Raw genomic sequence first — 19796 nt, forward strand, 5'->3', positions numbered from 1 at the left:
TTGGCTTCCAACACCCTACATATGCATTTAGCTGGAGGTTCCTCTTCCAAACCTTTGTGTGATAGGAACAGTGCCTGCTAAGGGGCGATGTGATACCATCACAAGAGACTCTAGTTCACTGGGCAGTAGAATAAACTCTGGGGCAGATCTCATATATTTCACAAAGATGGTGTAAATATTATTTCATCACATTAGTTAATATTTATGGAATATTTTAAATTCTCAGAGGAATCATTATAAAGTTGCTACGGACATTGTGATTGCTATAATGACTGACAGGAAAAAGATAGTATTCTATTCTCTACATAAAAGCTAATACTGTTTTGTTTCTTCTCTTAAGAGTACTTATGTGCTTTATAAAATTCATTTTGTATTTTTCCTTGTGTGCTCTGATCTCTAGAAACTTTATAATGGTCTTAAACATTGATGTTTGGAGGTTTTTTTTTTACAGTCTTCTTTTCACAGAGACTTCTATGGAGGGTTTGCTAATGGTATGCACATTTGTTTGAATTAAACCCTTTAATGCTAGGGGAGGAGATCAGTTTGACATGGAATTCAACTGCTGTTGTTTTTTTAAGGAGAAAAGAACTGGTGGATTTAAGAGTGTTTAAGTATATCTGGTTGACTGAACTGTTTCCTCAAGGAAGTATTCATTCAGTCAATGTTCTCAAGGGTTAAGAAAACAGAAACCCATAGTTTTAGTGAGTTGTTGTTATGTACGTTGCCAAGGGAACTGTAGCTGGAATGTTTAAATGTGTTGTTCCTCCCTAAACCCACAGGAGTGGAGTTTGAGTGTCTTGGTGTGCTCTAATCCTTGCAATTAGCTTCTATGTGGCGGGGGGCTCACGTGGCTGAATCAGACCAAATACTTGTTAGTTAGTGGCACTAGGTAACATTCCCACCATTCTGGATGGATCATACTCATTAGCTATGTGAATCACAATCTAAAGCAGAAAATGAAGAATATTAAAAGCCTCTCTTAATGCCTCTCCCTGGACACCATAGACTTCTTTTAGTAATGCACATTATAGAAATTAATGATCTCCAAGGAACACTCCTTAAGACTTAGGTAAGAGAAATCATGAGGTTAATCAATTGATCTTGACACAGGTCTTTAGTATTTATATTGTCTTACCTCAAATGCAACTTTACTTAGGTTCACTGGTATATATTTGGAGGAAGTTCTGTCAAAAATGATTTTTAACAGAGGAAGCAAATTTTAGCCTTGTTTCCATTTTAATGGTTAGTCTCATGTACTGCCAACAGCACTGTCTGCAAACAATCTAATCAAACTCCCCTCATTGCCAAATCAATAACTGTAAGAAAAATCTATATCTGAATCTATCTGTAGAGTTCTACTGTGGCTTGGGTCCGTCAGGAAAGTGGGAAAAATCACAAGGTCCAAACACTTTTCCAAAACCTTCCAGTGTATCATCACTCTCAAATATTGCTCCTCAACTGCCACCATGCTTTTTCATGAGAGGCCAGCAGCATCTAGCTGAGCCAAACCTAGCTGAGTGGCACTAAACCCCTGGTTGAGTCAGACCTTTTTCAAAGCAGAAACTGATCCACACTTTGGTTTATGTATTTCTTCTGGTATGCAGTAGGATCTGCATTCAGGGAAATGCTTTTAGTTCTCTATTTGGACTTCCCTGTGTGACTCAACATACGATTTTTCATACTGTCCTAGATAAATCTTAACATAATTTGAGCCATTTCTCATTCCAATGGACATGGAAAACAAAGACTATTTCCTCCTTTGCAGCTGCCATTTAAAAGCCCTGTCTTTTTCCTTCCATAGGCTGAGCAATGCTTTTCCAAATCATGTTTTTTAAACAGCTGATCATAGAACAGAATCATAGAATCATTAAGATTGGAAAAGACCTCCAAGATAATCTGATCCAACCATCCCTCTACCACCACTATCACCCACTAAACCATGTCCCTAAGTACCATGTCCAACCATTCCTTAAATACTCCTGGTGACTCTTATTGCCTTCTATGGCTCCTAAGCAGGATCTGCATCTTGAGCTGTGGCTCCTGAGACAGAATTAAAGTCTCTGTCTTGTCAGTGCTGAGGCAGATTACAAATGGAATAGAAGTTCTGTGTATACATCCTACTATGACACTATTTATTTTTTTTTTTTTATTCCTGCCTCAGTACGAAACCGTTGACCAACAGGCTTTCTTTCTGCATCCAGATAAAACCAGTATCTTTCAGTATGTCCTGGGGTCCCTTCACCCCCCAGTTGTCTAAGCTGGGTGTCATCTGAACTGCAGAACAAGGAGAAAGACCGATTCACACTTGTATCTTTCACAGATCCATGTTCTCAAAACATCCTTCAAGTTCTAACATTCATAAAAAGCAGAAAAACAGACCCATATGATCAGTGATAGTAAAATCCAGGGGAGAGAATTCAGGGCTTTTGTCAACGGTCGGAGGCCAAGGGCCCTATGTCTGCTCTGGTCAGAACAAGTTGGCAGTGCTGCAGCTAACTTGGGCATTCTGACAGCTCACGTTTCCCAGCCTCAGTGCTGGCATCATATGCGTGAGACTTCCTGATGAGCATGATGGTTTGAAATAGAACAAAGAAATAAAGGCCAGATCCTGATCCATTTCTGTGGCTCTTTTACTCCATGTCTTTTGATACTGTGAGGCAAAAAAGGGGATCTCAATAAACATTTTTTTTTTTTGGTTTATTCTCTTACCTACATTCGTGCTTCACGAAGCCTCCACGCAGTTTATTTTGACCAGGCGTTTCTGCACACTTCTGAAAGCACAACTTAGGGCTGGACTGAGGTGCATTGGCAAGAGCCAAACATGGCTTGCCTGCACTCTGCTTGGCTCAGGTTTGTACTTCATCGCTCAGATTTATCTGCGTTTTTGTATAAAATAGTCCCTTAGCAGTTTCCTTAGATAGCTAAAGTCTTCTAAACTGAACTCACACCAAAATCTCTGATATGAGCTCAGTCTCCTTTGTAAAAGGCAACCTCTAAAATGTGGAGGGAAATTGTAACCAAAGCTCTGCACTCAGAAGAGTTAATCCTGCAATGGGTGCTAAACTCCAGAGCCCTAATGATGCATGGGGCGCTCCTTATGTTTTTTTGTTTATTACCATTAGCAGCCACAAGGTATTGGATAAGCAAAAATCTGCCTTTTTCCTTTTATTAGATGCAGGAAACTCTTTTGTTTTGGCAGTGCTTCTATTTGTCATTCACAAAGTTTGTTTTTCTCTTGAGTTTTTTGGGAGCTTTTTATTTCCTGTCAGAGTGTGGAGGAGAAAGCTGTTCTCGTCTGTAAGTTATGCGCCCCTTACAGTGCCCCTTAGTTACACAGCACAAGGAAAAGAGAAACAGAATCCATGGCATCGTGCAGAAATGCTGCACTATATTGTTTGCCCTGGTTAAACATTCCCAGAAAGGGAATAATACAACACTGTGGAGCTCTTGAATGTCTTTTGACCATTGTGCTGCAGAGGATGCAGGCGTTCAGGGTTAAACTGAAAGAGGGTTGGATTCTGGGCAAATTTGATTTCAGATCTGAGCACCACAGATTAGATTTATTTCCCATTTGTAACAGTACAACAGTGTCTTCTCCATACCTGAAAAAGGTGTCATCTGTAGCCTAGAAAAGCGATACTCAGCTGCCACGAGAGAGCTTCAGTTTGGTTTAGCTGTGTGCCCCAAACTTCCCCCACTTTTCTTAATCTTTGTCAAAACAACCTGATGTATGCCTGCAAAATAATGCTGAAAGTTTTGCATGTACAGTTTTGTTTTGATTTTCTTTTTGTAGTATGCAATTCTGTCATGTTCCCTTTGTGCTCCAGATACTCAGTGAGATGTCAAACTGGAAAAAAAAAAAAAAAAATCAATAATTTAGTCACATTTTGCAGAACCTCTAAGAGGAAAGGTTTGCATTTTTGGCTCAAGTTTGGGATGGCCTCATTTTGTTCTCAGCACCCATCTTTGATTCACTTTATCTTGCTCTAAAATGTGTTGGTGAGGGAAGCTGAGCCTTGAATCTAGTGAGCTCCTTACAGCTGCAGGGGTTTTCTGAATTATATCTCAGTGCATTCAGAGCCAGTGGTCCCTAATCTAACAACAGAATGGATCAAACCACTGGATCAAAATAGCAGCGTACATGAAATTTGAAAGTGCATCTGCATTTTATGACTTGTGTCAGCTGCTTTTTCTTTGCTGGCAGTATTTGAGTCTTCCTTGTTCCTATGCATATGCTTTAACGCCTCACCTTCAAGATCAAACACTTTATCTGCTTATATTTATGCTTCTCTGTAAAGTATCATGCAGTATTTAAAGTTGCAAGGACCTTTCAAACTAACATGTTTATCACAGGCAAAGTCCACACAAAATGCTGGATGGCAGATCGCATTTTGGCTGTGCATTAAATCATCTGCAACTGGGAGACAACAGGATTTTAACAGCGTAAACAAGAAAAAAAAAAAAACAACACTGAGAGCACACGTTGCTGTTAACACGGTAGCAGAGAATATGTTTCTACAGGAAAGTGAGCATCGGTTAAGCGAAAAGCCCTTTTCTGATTAGTAAGTAATCTTACTGTAAACTAAGAATTATGGTTTATCTGCTGTTCTGCCAATTAATAACTTACTTGCTGTTATGTTCTATTAATTAGTTATCAGAAATACAATGAATCAAACCTTTCAGCACACTCAGCTGTTGGGGATGGAGGTATACATCCTCCTTTTCTGCAGCTATGTAGAGCAACAACAACAACCGAGCCCATGGCCTTTGGTTAGCCTCTGCATTTTTACACTAGGATTTGTTCGGTTGACATAAAATGGTAGCTCAGGCATTCCGAGCCATCACTACAGGGGGCCTCTGCAGGGGAAAACACAGCCCCTAAACACGCTCCACAGAGCCCCCCTAACCAGGTTCAAAGAATGCAGCTCTAAGCACCGCTCAGAAGAAATCCCCACCAACTTTTACAGAGGCCACCCTCTGCTCACAAAACCTAGTCCCTTCCCTGCAGGCATTCGGGATCCTTTGAAATGGAAAATTTATGCTGTACTGAAATAATTCATACTATAATAAACAACCAGTGCCATCACTCTGCTGGTATTCGGAGTGCAATTAAACCTGAACCTCATGTGAGTACAGCATTTGGGGCGGGGAGGTGGCGGGGAGGGGGGTATGGGCAGCTCACCCCCAAGCATTTTTTCCTATGGGAGCAGGTTTACTGCTTTCCTTCCCCTCCCTCTCCTTTCAATGAGATCCCTTTCCCCCTCCCCACATTTACACAGGGCACAGGGGCTTGTGGGTGATTATATAACTTATAGGTCAATTTGTTGTTTGGGCAGAAGTGCCGCAAGAATGTGGTATGTTGGCCGAAGCTGTTTGTTTGCTTAAGTTCTCAGAGTTCAATGAGGTCATTTTCTCATCTTCCCTGTGTTCTCTGTATTTTCCACAGACCTGCCAGCCTCAAACAACACCCTCTTTCTTCGCATTAGAAATGGAAACACGTCCTCTGCAGGAATTTTCCACTTAATAGCTCCTGCTTTCCTACCGGGGGCCTCAGTGCACCACCACTGCAATGCTGTATTTCTTTCCACTGCAGTTTGACATTTTGCAGCCAGAACAACGAGCGGCATTCACTCCATCCTGATTTTTGAAAAACGTATCTCTATAGGCACACAGAGAGCACCCAGTGCAGTAATCACCGGGGGAAAATGGCAAAGGTATTTAAACATCATTACAGGTCACCAAGGATGTGACATTGTCTCAGAATACTGATCTGTTACACAGACTCTTTTGCTTAACCCCCATTCCTCCCCCCTTCAACCCTTTCACATACACACACAGACACCAAAGCCTCTGCCCTGCTCTCCCATTGCGAGCCAGGCTCACGTTCTACGCTTGACTGTAATTGTTTTCCTTTGTGAATTATTTCCTTTGCATAATATTTGCAAACTGTATACTAGGTCCTGATATCGTGATGAGCAGAAATGCAGATTGCAGCTAATCTCAGCAGTAAACAAGGAGGCTGCTTTAAAATGCGCCGAGTGACCTGTCAGAAGGCAGAAGCATTTGCAAACTGTTTACTGCTGAGATGCAATGATGTGGTCTGAAATGCAGCAGCCTAAAGATTGGAGCAAAATGGGATCTCAGAGGCTCGGTCAAGCACAACCTGTAATGTTTTCTTTTTACCATTATTATTATTTTCAAGCTAGAGCTTTATTATAAATTATTAAGAGCTAATTTCCAAAAATCCCTTTGCTGTGTCTGGGAACTATTTTTATGTTCCTTTACAGGAAGAGAAATGCATGAGGGTAAACATTGTTTATTGGTAGAGAGAAGGTTTCCCCTGTCTGCACAGTGGTAGAGTCTCAGACAGCAAGGTCCCAGTAGGTCAGACTGGCACACTGAATTGCGTATCAAATGAAAGTGGTATTCAGGAGAAAGGGTGGAAAGAGGAAGAGGGGTGTTAGTAAGGAGGTTGTTCAAGCCAGGAGGGTGGGCCACAGAAAAACAACAAGGAAAAAAATGGGATTGATGATTTGCGGGACACCTAGGGTATTTCTTTCAGGGGGTATTACTTCCACTTTTAACCAGGAACAAGAGCTGGTAGAAAAAAAAGCGGCAGGAGCTGACAGCTTTGTACTGATCAAAGGGACATAGCATTGAATGCCTGCCTTTGCTAGCTATTTATTAGAAAGAGAGAGGGCTCCTTTGCCATTCTACTTGGGAGAGAAGGGATTAAAGATCAAAAAAAGAAAGGAACTGGCCTGACTTCTTTGTTCAGAAAATATTTCTCTCTTTTTTTCCTTTGTGTGCGTGTGTGTGTGTGTGTGTGTGCGTGCATGTGTGCGCTATGCTGTCCAGTATAAGAGAAAAACACCCTTTCTTTTCATGGTGTTGCTGCCTTTATTTTCTCAACGAGCAAAATTTCTGGTGATGAATATTTCCAGCAGCATCTTTTTCTTTCTTTCTTTTTTTTTTTTAATGTAAAGAAGGCCCCTTTTGGGAAACTTAGTTAACTGTCTTTTAGCCTGATTAACCTAGGAAATAAAGTTTAAATGCACTGCTGGGATTCTATTAGGAGCCTCACTTCACACAGATAACAGCAAAAGGTGTTAAAATGCACTTCACTGGTGCAAGTGATCTCATGTTGTAAAAATGATTATCCCCGGCAGAACAGGGAAGGATTAAGGGGCCATGTCTACATCTGGGAAACTCTGTAAGTGTTTTATTAGCATTAATACATGTATTGATCACACACACACACGTGCACACACACACACACACACAAACAAAAAGCCTGTCGGGATGATGGCAAATGGCATAGTGCATTAAACCTATTTGTAAGTCAGTGAAATGTGATCATCTTTATTCCTAGAATTGCAATAAAGCTGTTAAGCAGTTTCAATGAAATTGGGAAACGCCTGCTTTTATGATTGTGGATCATCGTGGATTACCTGTCATGTACAAAGAAAGAGTGTTACCTAAATAAGACTCTCTCATTCCAGAGCCTTTGAAGAAGTGTGGGGTAAATTTGGTGTTCTAGCTCTAAATCAATTGAACTACACTTCACGTGAGTCTGATCAGAGAGACCCAACTGCTCTTTTATATCCTCCAAACATTTCTGTTACATAGACCAGGAATAGTTGCTGCTTCCTAGTGCAAGCACAAGTGAGACTAGACAACTGTGCAAGCATGGTTGAGGTAGACACTGACAAAAATAAATGCTGTTGACCAGACAAGTGAATAACTCAGCAGTTGAACAGAACAGAACAGACAGAGTAGTTGGAAGGGACCTACAAAGATCACCTAGTCCAACTGCCTCACCACTGCAGGGCTGACCAGAAGTTAACGCATGTTATTGAGGGCATTATCCAAATGCTTCTTGCACATGACAGGCATGGGCTATCAACTGCCTTTCTAGGAAGCCTGCTGTGGTGTTTGACCACCCTCAGGGTAAAGAAATTTTCCTGATGTCTAGGCTGAACCTCCCCGGCACAGCTTTGTGCAGTTCCGTTGCATCCTGTTGAACTTAGTTGAATACTAAATTCTGTTTCAGCTTCAGAGCAACCACAAGTATCAAAATGAAACATAGCTAAATATGCATGATTTTAATGCAAGGCTTTTTATACTCTCTACTACCAAAGTTAGGCTAGCAAATCAAATACAAAGTGAAAATCATCGGTGTCCTTTTTGATCTACAGCCTTCAGCACTACCCAAACAAATCAAAGTCCTTCAGTGGAAATTAGGAATGCAAATCTTGAAAAAAAAGTGTTCTCATATCTGTGCTGTACTCTTCTTTCAACTAGGCTATGTTCATTGACAATCGCCATACTAGCATAGCATATAAGACAGTCTAGGTAAAAACTACTTTAGCATCATGATAGATGTTATAGTGAGACAAATTATTGACTTTATTGCTAAAAATATTGTAGTTACACATGTTCAAATCTTGTCAAGCAGTTGCCTCTTTCATTCCTGTATTAAAGATTTCTTTCAGTGGATATTTGGAATATTGTATATGTCTATCACCACAGCAGTGACTTTTGTTATTTTGCTCATCAAAATGTCACCTGTCTATCAAGAAATCTAGGATAAGTAGGAGTGGGAAACTTCGTTGAGTCATGCACAGGATCTTTTTCTGCCAACAGATGTATTACAAGAGGCACTTACATTGATGTGGAATAGCAACAGAAGTCATCTTTCCTGCAAAATTAAAGGAATTAACAGTTGCCTCAAAAGGACATTTTAGAAATTGCTCCAGAACATTAAGGGAGGGCTGGGAGGACTATTAAACCAGTCCTCCCTGACAATACAGGATTGTTCCTATTGTAACTAGTATTTGCAAAGGACTTTGAAGATGAAGAGGACTCTGAAAGTGTTCAGCATTTTAAGTCCTACAGCATTTTGAGCCTGCTTAGCACTTGGTAGCCCTAAAAGCCTGAAGAAAAACTTAGCTGAGGGCTTAATAAGTAGCCAGGTGACAAAAGAGACAGGAAATAGGGATGCTAGATAAGTGGAAAGCAAATTCTAAACAGGGAGGCAAAGATGTAATCGAAAAGCCAAGCCTACAAAAATATGGTGAGGTTTTCAGAAATTACACCATTATGACAAATGATCAACACTGTTTCAAATATACTGTATTTCTCCACCCATCCCTGAGTAGATCTTAAGTACCCTTCACCGCCTTGGAGTCCGATTTCATGCCAAAATGTCTGTGTTACTAGTTTTGCAAGTGCTACCACTAATTGAAACCACATAATGTTACAGTTCTGAAATAAGGCAGGCAGGGCATCCCTGCTGAAAAGCTACCCAGCAGGACAAACCCTTTGTTCTCTTTTAAAATGAACTAATTCAAGGGAAATGTTGTCTAAATCATTATAACTAAACGTATGCAGAATTTACTCCATACCATCCCCCCACCTATAATTTTCCTTGTTAGCTATCAAAGGACTGCACTTCTCTTGTAAACTGCAAAAATGGTTTTAATATGCACACTTGTCATTTCTAGGTGTATAAATTTTGCTTTTGCAGGGATCTTACATGGCACATATTGTGATCACCTGTGGGTAAAGTGGTTAATTAGAAGAGTCCAAGTCCCGTTTCATTTCATTTATACCAGAGTAATTTAAACTAGGAAAATGATCACAGCCACACTCAGTAATTTAACTCCCTCCTTTCAAGGCTGTTTTAGTAACTATATTTTCACTGAATGTGTTCAGGAAGCTTTTACACTGCTTGTTTTCCTCACTCAAGTAGGCTTGCTCCCTTCCCAGCTCCCTTCCACCCTGGCTGTCTGTCGTTCTGAGTAGTGTTAGCTTCATGCCTTTGAGAAACAGAAAGATGCAGCTGTCATTATCTTGTTGATTATAAAATCTACAACAGGCAGAAAGAGTTAGGAAGGTAGGGGGGGGTTGTATGATTTCTATTAAGAAAAGAGGCTGTACCCTCATCCTTCCAGCAGTACTTCCATTTGACCTGAAAGGAAAGGGTAACAGACAGACATCTATTATCAGGGCTTGGATGTCCAAGTGGATCAGAGCAATGTGTATGCATAAACATCACTTGACACCTGGTTTGGAAACCTCAAAAACCATCCTCAGCTCATTATGGGGAATAACACATCATATAATTTCATTCTAAGCCTCCTCATGGTTAATAGCAATCATTTAGCTACATACATGAACACTAGTGGAATGGGTAATATGGCTATGGCCCAGACCTGAAGTGTCCCAGTCAAAGTATGTTCCTGGTCACAGTGGATGGAAAAATTGATGATAGCATGTATCTGGTAACTTGCAAATAACCTGCTCATTTGTAGCTTCGTAGTGAAGGCCTTGCCCACTGTGTGCCCTTTTAAAATCTGTCCTTTTGGACCCTGACTTCAAGATTTAGGAGGACTTTCTGGGATGGAACTACTTACAGAACCATATTTTTGTTTTCTCTCTAAACAGACACTAGGAAAAACATGTTTGTGGTAATATTAAGATTCCCGGAATAGATTGTACAGTTTTTCAGTTGAAATTGCAACGTATTAGACAAATAGGTAAGCACTTCCTTTTCAGTACTCTAAAATGTCTGGCCTTTACTGATGCTATTAATATTTCCAGTTAACCATGTTCTCATCACACATGCATTACTTAAAAATCAAATAATCTCATAAATTTCTGCATATTTCTGTATGTCTCCTACAGATTATACACCCAAAAATCAAACTTGTAACATTTATTCATGTTGGAAAATATTTTTGTATGTGTGTTTTCTTGACTAAAAATTCTTATTTAATGTGCCAAATAATTTGGTACTTATGAAAAATTCTTTCCTGAACATTGGTTATCTCCTTCGTGGGGAAACACAAATCTCAACAGTGACATCACTTGTAATTTAGACAGCTGGTGGCGATCTAATTATTTATTTTCTGAGCCCATGGCCTTTGGAGACACAGATTTCCAGTCACTGATTAGTCTCCAAGTAGTGGGAAACCTTTGTGAAATATGGGACTTTGGAGGAGGCGGGAGGGATTTTCTTTAAAACAAGAAAAATGTCTGTGGATTTTGTTTGAAGCTACAATGTGTGTTTAATGATTCTCTATTCATTGGAAAATTGTAAATCTCATTAAGTTAAATGAAAGTACACCAGTGTAAAATGCAGCCTAACTGAAAAAAAGAATTAGGCTTAGGAAATCCAAGAATCAACCTTTTTTTCTGAGCAGTGAAAACCAAACTGTACTGTAGAGGTATTAATCTCAAATTTCAAGGAAGAAGCCAGATATTTTGTTACTTTCTCTCTGCTATACAAAAGACAGGTCCTGAGCTTTTCCAAGGGTTGCACATTGCTTGTCTGGTCTAATGGGTGAGTTATCAAAATGCAAGATTTATGACAGCTGTCAAGGAATTAATGAACAGAATTATGAAGGCTGAGGAAGTCTTTGCAAATCCCCCAAATAGAAAGAAATCTCTGCTTGAATCATCTTTGTAGTGAATTGGTATGGCATCTGCTGCTATGAGTCTAAAAGCAGAATGAATAGACAAAGAGGTTCAGATGCACAAGCTATGCTTAATCACCAGATAGTAACAAATAGGAACTCCTCAACAACCCTCTGTGAAATCAGGCTCAAATTAGCTACACATTCAAGTTTTAGAGCAACAATTTCCTCACTTCTATTTATGGGAAAACTGTAGTATTTATACCAGCCACAGAACTTCCTGCATCACATGACATGGATGATTTTCTAATTGACTCACCCTCTATATTGCTTCATGCATGGTCCCTTCGGAGCTTTTCTCACTGTCGAACTCAATGAAGACAATGTAAAGCACTTCTCAAGGGCACGTCCTGGCTAACTTTTGGGAGTGAAGAACAGAAAAATTAGCAGAACATTTCCTGATGCCCAAAATAAGTGTTTTCACTTTGAGACTTCATGTATTAACCTGAGATATATCTAACTGCTTACTGTGTTTTCACTGTGAACAGTGACAGAAGGGCTGCACAAAAGTTTGATTTTTACATAGTATTTTTCATACTGAAGTTATCCCAGTAGACATAGGCAAGTAATGTGTGTTGACAGAAGCTGTTAAGTGTGCTTACTGGATAAGCAGAATAGAGCAGTCATGTTGTGGTTAATAGTAATTTACATAAAGCTCCACACAATGAGAACTTGTTTGAATGGGAGAGTAGTTAAAACTTGGCCAGGGACTCAAAGGGTATCAGTATGTCCATCATTTTTTTCTCTTCCTTTCTTTCCTCCCTCACCAAAAATCTTTAGATCTTAAACTGAGTGAGTAGCAACCTGAATTTTGCTTTTCATCTCCTCCTTAACTTGCCTTTTTCTCATTCAACCAGGCATAAAATAGTGCACTTTGCTGCATAAAGGGTGAAATGTTGCAGGAGTGGATTTCAAAGGCATTAGATGCCTAAACATGTAGTTAGGAGTGCAGCAGGAATTATCAAAGGTGAAGGCAGAAGGTAGTCAATGGGAATTAGGAGCCCTCCTGCTTTTTTAGCTGCCCACGTGACTTCAAAGAAATACAACCCAAAACATCCTCTTGAGGATCACTGGCCCAACAGCCAGTTCTACAGGAGCTGGGCTGAATCGTTTCAGTTAAATTAAGAGGAAACTAGAATAGTAGTTGGAAGCAGTAGATCTTCTATTTCAGAAGAGGTATTGGGCCCATTGGAGTTTACATTGCTTACTGCAGAACAAGATGGATCTCTGGCACTCGTGGTAGAAGCCCTCAAGCACATCTCAGCAAGGTTGCCAATGAGGTCCCCAGTTAATGTGATAGTGATGCATATTTAAATCTAGGTATTAATAAAAATGAAGTTAGGTTCAAAACAAAACAAAACAAAACCAAACCTCAGACCAGCAACAATTAGTCTATTAACAAATAATGCTCTGTGAGTTGCTGTCTGAACTATCTCTGCCAAATAGTTTGAGGTTAATTAACGCTATGATATGGGTCTCTTCTGATAAAGCTATTCAATTTTGGATGGAGCTCTACAGTAGCCATTGAGAAAAAAAGCATTTGGACACTTACCCAGGGTGTGGAGCAGCTAAGTGCCTGTCTCCTTATCAGCATAAACACCAACAGTCGGTCACTTGACAGAGTCCTGACCATAGGGCCTGCAGCTCAGAATCACACATAGGCTCAGAGTTAAAAGTTTCTCTGAAGGGAAAAGGCTCAAACGAAGTTCTCTTACAGCGTGGGTGAGTGATCTGGACATTTCTGTTTTTTTCACTGCTGGGAAAGAAGGGAACTTTTCCCAATTTCTTGCATGTATAAATCATGCCTGCTCTCATTTCCAGTATTTGTATGTAAACAAACACAAACATAATACAAATTGATGCCTGGAAGGGAAAGAATATGTTTTTTAGATGACTGAGTGAAAGCAAATGTCAATTTGGGGTCAACTGAAACATTTAATTCCACCCCAAATCAATTGTTCACACAAGTCTAAACACAAGGTGCTAGAACCACACTGTAAAAGCTATTCCCAGGAGCAGAGCTGTTTCTGAGTTACTGTCTGTGCTCTGAGGCTGCCTGGCAAGCTGGTGTTCAGTCACTAGAGGAGAAATAGGCATATGTTCAATTGACAAATATGAAAAATGTAGTATCTTTTTGCCCTTTCTCTTCCTCTCCCACATCTGCTGCAGGTGGCTTCTCCATCATGTGCAGTCCCACCCTCCATCTCTGCTTTGAGCTACAATTAGTACATATTTTCATAATAAAAATAAGCCTCTCCCTCTGTCCTCCCAGCTGTGCTTCCCACCCAAATTCCCAATATGAATCAAGAAAAGTAGATACGTTTAAAATAAAAAATTGTCTTTGTTCCCCCTGCAGCCCTGTCTTTTCCTTCCACCCATCACCTCGGCTTCACTGAAATATTTCCTGGAGGGCTCCAGAGTTTCTGCTGAGCTGAAGGCGCCTCATCCATCCCACTTCTGCTTCAGTGTTTTGAGAGCAACACATCACCAGGGCACCAAGCAGAGATGTCAGGAGTCTCTGTCACACTTGTTTAAGACAGTCAGAAGAAACAGGCATAAAAGGACCAGGCAAGCTGGACGGAGACCTAATGGGAAAACAGAAGGGTGAAGGTCATATTTATCTTTGTGAATCTACAGGGGTTTACACCACGGAGCTCAGCTTGCTGACAAGCAGGCCATTGCAGGAGCACTCCGGCTGTGAACACGGAGAGGAAGAACATGCCAGCTGAGCAGATTTGCATATATGGTTCTAGAAGGATTGAAAAATACATGCCAAGGAGAGTACCCACAGAGAAGACCCTCCACTATTCCAACAGAAGATTACAGACTTTCAATAGGTTAACATGGCATGCCCAGCAGCCCTTCCCTGCTATGGAAGTATGTAGTCTGGCTGGAAATATCACACCACTTTTTCCATGATGCAAATGATAGTTGCACTCAACATCTCTCTCTGTGCCTCAGAAAAGTTCCTCTGGAACACAATTGAGTCAACTCCTACTTAACACCTTAACACACTCCAGAATGAGCTTATTTGTATTTACAGGTTATCAAAATAAATGCCAGAAACATCAAATAATGTATGCTTTCCAAGGGAGGTTTCTGTTCGGTTTCTTTTCAACATTGCCTGCTTTCCAAATCTAACACTACGGTATCACCACTTGAAGTCTGACCGAGGCTTTTACAAACCAAAGCCTGCTTCCTACTTCTCTGCTTTCAGCCTCTGAGCTATTAATCAGCCTTCATCTCACTGCCTTGCTTCCCTTGGCCTTTAATGGTAACTGGGGTGGCTAACCCAAAGACAAATGGTGTTCTGGCTGTGTTAGTTATGAGGTCCAAAACTGGACTCACCCGGCCACTTCTCTACAAAACTTTACCCACAATGAAAAACACTGAGGATGTTCTCATTTCAAGTGACTGTCAACCAGCAACAACCACGACCTGCAAAAAGTTGTAGGGGTACCCGTTGCTTTAAACAAGCTTGGCAGACTGATGCAGAAAAAACATTATTTTGAGCTCGCCTAACCAAGGGGATTGCATCAATAAGCACCAGGGCATGGACATTGGCTCACTTTGCTGCTGGCTGAAAGGGTAGATTATGAACAAAATTGTTTCATAAGGGGCTCCCTTTTCCCGGTGTCTTACCTCAGCACACAGAGTTTCAGGGCAGGCTGATAAACCTTCCCATAGGCAAAGTGTGAGCCCAGCTAGCAGAGCAGCGCCTGCCCTGACCTCTGCCAAGCGCTCTGAGGCCTCAGGGTGAGCAGCCAATGCACAGGGCAAGCTCACAGCCATGGGCCACATGCCGAAAGTGGTCCCAGAGCCCTTGGGATGGGCGCCTGCCTGCCTTGCTCTACCTACTACATGTGCCTGAGTTGAGCATATGGGCAGGCAGGTGCATCAGCATTTCCTTTATTAAAAATCAGGACCTAGGTCAAAATGCTATTTTGTCAATAGGAAGTATTCGGTTCTGTTCGTACCATTAATTACTGATATTCCTAAGGGCGTTATCCAGTGGGCCAGAGGGGACTCATAAAGAACACATGGCTATCCAAGTACATCTGTCATTATTGCATTACCTGTTTTCATTGCTTTGTGGGTACTGTGTATAATTTACATTTATTTGTTAAGGCTTGTGCTGCCTGTAGAGATGAGGGTAGGTAAGTTTGCCATAGGAAGGATCCACCTCTGTATGGTGAACAATTCCTCATCCGTCTCCCGGTTTTCCATTGCTTGATCTCACAACCTGTCCAACATCTTAGATGCCTTGACATCTACCAAAGAGTTCATTAGAACAAAAACAGTTTGATCTTTGAAAAAAAAGAGTAGCAGATGGCAGCTTTGCTAGGGATGAGTGTTTCTTGAGTACTCCTGGGTACTCCAGGAGGGCAAGTCTTGGAATACACTTCTTCCCTTGAGAGCTCAGCCTCCTTCTCCAGCAGCCATTGGTGGTGGTGGTCTTGCAGCTAATGATGGAGAACAACATGGAGGCATCTTCCCTGGTAGAGCTCTCCCTGGATCAGATCACATCTGGTGTCAGAGCCAACCACCATGGACTTAGGTTTCCGTCTAAAAACTCTACATTTTATCTGCTTATTAATAGACAACAAAACCTTAACCCTCAGCATGTTTGTTGTTTTTTTTTTCCCTTCATTCCCAGTACAGATTAAAACAGGCTTTTAATGTTCCTAAAATGCAGGCTGTCTCACCAGGCCCTCCATCCCTGGAGGATGAGCTGTCTTTGGGAGATCACCTGCCTTTCAGCTTGAGTTAGTCCCTGCCCTGGCTGTGCAGGGCAGGCAGCTTGGAGGCAGCGCTAATCAGCCAAACAGCAGCTGAGAGCAGGGGGCAGCTTGGCAAGCGGTGTGTGGCCAACAAGACGGGATTGAAGGGAGAGGAGGAAGGGCCTGTGGCTCTGTGTAGCAGTGCAGATAACATATGCACAGAGCCAGCCCTGGATGGCACAAAAGGTCTGGAGTAAGACAGTTTTTAGATCTTTTATTGCAGCCAATATTCTGTAATATTTCCACACCAGACAAATCTTGTTTTCCAACAGCTCTTTTCGAAAGAAACCCTATCCTGATCATCCTATATCAGGCACAAGATGATGGCAAGATGATGGCCTCAAAGCAGGATGAGCATCAACACAAACTATCTTCACCCTAACCTTGACACTGTGAAAAACCATTAGTGTTGGGAGTGACACAGCAAAGGACATGAGAAATCCTAAGGTTCAACGTACTTGGTTAGCATCTCTTGGGAGTGAGGATCTACAAGTACTACTGCCTTTCCATCTGCCTTCAGGCACATAAGAGTGCAAAGACTTAAGTAAAATTTTTGGTATTCTTGTAGACATGAGAAGAGAGCTGTACACTCAAATCATCATGAAGAAATTCACACTTGCTTATGCCATACTTGTAGTTGATAAGACTGCTCAGAGATGATACCTTTTCTTTCTTAAGAGTTTGCTTGCATAAAACTAATTCTAAGTTCAGATTGTACCTTGGGAAGGTGGTGCAAAGTAGCAGATTTTTTCTATTTCGTTGATATTTCTTTTATTTGGACAATGCTGAAAACATGCTAGATGTTAGTTGTACACGCATGCCCAGGTTAAAAACAACATCAACAACACTAAACAACTTTAAAAAAAAAGGAAGTATATTGAATCATTTACAGAGAACAGGTTGGTGCAGACTTTCTGATGGGGTAATCACATGGGGAGAAAGGATTAATATCTCTGCATTATTAAGCTTTGGTGTGCTTGTCATAACCTTCTACCAGCTTTTGCATTTGCTGACTAAAACCTGGCTACCAGATGGCATTATTTGGCTTTGCCTATGCTTCTGAGACACCCTAGCATCATCCTGTATTGTATCCAGAACCCCTTGGTGTGTTGTTATACAGTAAGAAGAGCAAGTCTGGCACCTTTCATTAGCAAACCATGCAATAAATAGCACGAGATCCACAGGAACAAGCTGATGCTGGTTAGATGCTCATTTAAGTCTAGCATTTTTCTGACCAATCTTCTCTGGATTTTTATTTATACAATAATTTCATATGTCTATTTTAGTTTCTGATTATTTTTTTCTTTTTACCTTCCTGCACCAGGAAAAGCAGGCATAAAAGCTTCAATCATCTAATTTCTCTCCCATTAGTTTTCTGTTTTTGTAATTCTAATGCCAGTATTGATTGAAGTTAACCCCTAAATTTGCTGGTATAAATTGAAAGTAAATTGGCCCTGATATTTTTCCCATCGTCTTCCAGGTATTTATTTCCTGCAATGTTTTTTGGTCCTCTGCCTCGCCCCAGTGATACCTGTCAATATTTTTTGGCTTTTTCCACACATTATACAAAACCATTCAGCAAAACTCATTTTTGAAAACAGAATTTTCCTCTTATTAAGACTTTGTGGAGCAAATCATGAGGTTGAGAAGTCGTGGTATTTCATAATCAGTTAAGCAATCATCCTCGCATACTACTGATAGCTACATTTTGGTTCTATTTATATTCTTCCTATATTCTCTATTCTGCTAAGTCTGAGGCAACCCTTTATAGCACTGACTGCTGTGGTGAGCTCTGCCTTCCATCTCCCAGCTAGCCAAAGTACCCATGGCAGTCTACACAGTTGTTTTTAGCAGTTCTGGGCAACGATCACATCTATGAAAAGTTCAAGAATATCTTTTAAAACTGGAGGCTAGCAAGCCCTTAGCCATGAGGTTTCATTAGTGAAGACTGGAATAAAAATCTGTAGGCACAAAAAGTTTAGCCCTTCAGCCTCAATTCTGTTGAGGAAACCACTACAGGGCCTGCAAGGTGTCTGACTCAGTGCAAAAGTGCCTGAAGGACACCTTTGGACCTGGTGTTCTCCACGGGCTCAGACCAGGCAATGAACCCTGAGCTGCTCCTGGCTGCGGCCCTGCTGCCGGGCCCTGGGCTGCTGCCTCTCCAGCTCTTCTCACAGAGCTCACTCCTTTGGAGCCAGACCAGGACTTCTGCAAATATTGGCTGTGCTGACAAAGTGTGTGCATGGGGCACGGGCTCTGCATTAGGAAAATCCCTCAGCAGGATCTGTTTAAGTTTATTTCATGACTGCTTGTTATTACCTAATATTAAAGGTGTAAAAAGAAAATGAACGGTCGTTTGCCTGTGTATGTGAGGGAAAACCTTGACATCTTGCTGCCATGGGTTGTGTTGCCTCTTGCAGTAAACCTCTTCAGACAGGGTTTGGTGCAAACTACAGAGCCTGTGCACTTCCACACACATTTGCCTCCAAGCTCAATTCTGCTTTCTGTAGCTAAAGCTCAAGGTCCTGGTTACAAAATTTTGAGGCTCCACAGTTGGCAGTTCCAGGGAACTGCCATTTGGCAGCTCCTCCCAGTAATGTCTTTTGCTCTGTCAGGCTTGCAAGGTCCTACAGTTAAAATGCACACAGCCATCCGAAGATGAGGCAGGGAACACAGTGAGTATCTATTCAGGCACTGTATTTTCATAAAGCAATTTTTTGCTTGTTTAGGTAAATAATGTATCTAAGCAGAATAAATCTGCAGTTCTACATATGAAGCCATATTTGTCACCTACTTTTGAATTCTTCTAGTGATATTAGAGAAATCCAGCCACATGAAGAGTAGGAATAAACTTCATCGACTGGGTCACATGTTCTCAGTATCTCTGTAGGACTGGGTCCTGCTACAAAGACATAGTCTGTGCCTGAACGTTTGCCTTTTTTCTGTCTTTATAGACCAAGGTGGAGCACAGGACAAAGGTAAATACAATCCTGAAATATACCACAGGACGGAGCCATTTCTTGTGAGGAGGAGACACAGATGTTGCCTTCTTTCTCTGTCAACAGCTAATTCAGTGCTGCCTTCTTTCTTTCTTCCCAGTGAATGTATAATAAATTATCCATCTGTTGCACTTCCTAGGTAATTTAGATCAACTTCATACTGACATAATGTAGGAATAGCCCAATGATAAATAAGAAAAATCTCAGATATGTGTTGATGCATGAGAGGCTTCCTGCAGCTTTCATTTGTTATTTTCTTTGCAAGTCTGCAGTTACAGCATCAACAGCTGCAGGTAGATTTGCTTCATCTCTTGTCCTGCTTGCAGGGCAGTGTTTTAGGCAGCAACAGAGCCTGGTGGGAAGCTGAAAACCCTAGCTGAAACCAACAGACACATTTGCTGCTGCTGAAGAACCTGTGCTAGAGAAATGGCTCCTTGGTTGCATTATTCTCTGTGTAGCAGGGGACAGGTTTGCATTTGTTTACAGAACTTGTACGTTTGCACAGCTAGCATCAATAAATAAATCTGCCGTGTAGG

At 41.1% G+C, this 19796-nt stretch overlaps 2 long non-coding RNA genes across 3 annotated transcripts in view; one reads left to right on the forward strand and one right to left on the reverse strand.

Annotated features, from left to right (window-relative positions):
• Window positions 1–14556, forward strand: part of LOC106036254 (uncharacterized) — a 272871-nt gene extending 258315 nt beyond the window's left edge. Inside the window, exons 13-16 of the long non-coding RNA XR_010833503.1 lie at window positions 4354–4562; window positions 5447–5714; window positions 10450–10541; window positions 13837–14556. This is a non-coding gene — a long non-coding RNA (uncharacterized lncRNA). The remainder of the gene's footprint in view (window positions 1–4353; window positions 4563–5446; window positions 5715–10449; window positions 10542–13836) is intronic.
• On the reverse strand, window positions 2961–13841 carry LOC106036255 (uncharacterized). Of its 2 annotated transcripts, XR_001207200.3 has the most exons (4): window positions 13033–13841; window positions 12689–12796; window positions 11740–11838; window positions 2961–3847 (listed from the first exon to the last, which is right to left on the reverse strand). It is a non-coding gene; the product is annotated as an uncharacterized lncRNA (long non-coding RNA). The 2 variants fall into 2 exon arrangements; XR_010833505.1 differs by having other exon boundaries at window positions 11740–12796.
• Window positions 14557–19796: the final 5240 nt, after the last annotated feature.

This window comes from Anser cygnoides, chromosome 9 (assembly GCF_040182565.1).
Source record: "Anser cygnoides isolate HZ-2024a breed goose chromosome 9, Taihu_goose_T2T_genome, whole genome shotgun sequence".
In the NCBI taxonomy this organism is placed as follows: Eukaryota; Metazoa; Chordata; class Aves; order Anseriformes; family Anatidae; genus Anser; species Anser cygnoides.